Source organism: Drosophila rhopaloa, unplaced genomic scaffold (assembly GCF_018152115.1).
Source record: "Drosophila rhopaloa isolate 14029-0021.01 unplaced genomic scaffold, ASM1815211v1 contig_203, whole genome shotgun sequence".
NCBI lineage: Eukaryota > Metazoa > Arthropoda > Insecta > Diptera > Drosophilidae > Drosophila > Drosophila rhopaloa.
The window spans coordinates 1,776,455-1,777,347 of NW_025335088.1; positions in this window are offsets into that span (position 1 = coordinate 1,776,455).

Here is an 893-nt window from a genome sequence, read left to right on the forward strand (position 1 = left end):
GGATCCGTTCCAGAAACCAACTAGTCCGACCCTCGTGCATGCCTGCTTGCGTCCCCCGGAGCACTAAGTTGTGATTGCAGCAAAGGAACCGCCTGTGATTGGTCGAAGCAAGAGTGGCGGCGCACACTCCACCATTTGCCGCCGGTAGGCGCTGTGATTGGCCGACGGCCGATGGCCGGCGCACAGCAGTTGTCGCATTCGCACCCGTGGAGAAAAAAGAGCAGAGAGGATAAAGGAGAAAGCGCTTTGCGGCACGTAGTAATTTCACAGCTGCGTTTTAATACAACGAACATATCTTGGCGGAGGAATCTTTAAGTTAAAGACAGGCTCAACTGCAGGCGCTCTAGGAACACAAATAGGTGTGTTTTTACTCTAAACTGACGTACAATAAGCCCGTGAAATTACTTTGGACTAAGCAAAGACATTCAATATTTCGCTCAACGTAGAGCTGAAGCGCCTTAAGATGTTTGTAAACGGTGGTATGCTTGGTTGTCCAGCCGCCGCACCGTTTACATTCAGTTTAAGGCGCTTCAAGCCCCACACACCGCTTTCACTGATACACATGTTGCATTTAATTTGAATTCGAATTTTGCTAAAAAGGAAACAAGTCGCAAGGCAGGAACATTCGCCCAATAGAATTGTTTCATTCCGATAAAATAAGCGCTTTACATTTCCGTTAACTACCCGCACGCTTCCGCTTCAGCATCAAAAGCGTGCATACACAGACTCAAACAGGCAGTGGGAGTGGGCATTGGGCGTGGGCGTGGGTGTGGGCATTCGGTTGTTTAGTTGTCGACAAGCCTAAACACGGTCACACCCACCAGCTGGCCTCACATGTGGAGGCTGGCGCTCCGAAACGTTGGTCCTGCTTCCGCGCAGCACTGGCGTATCCG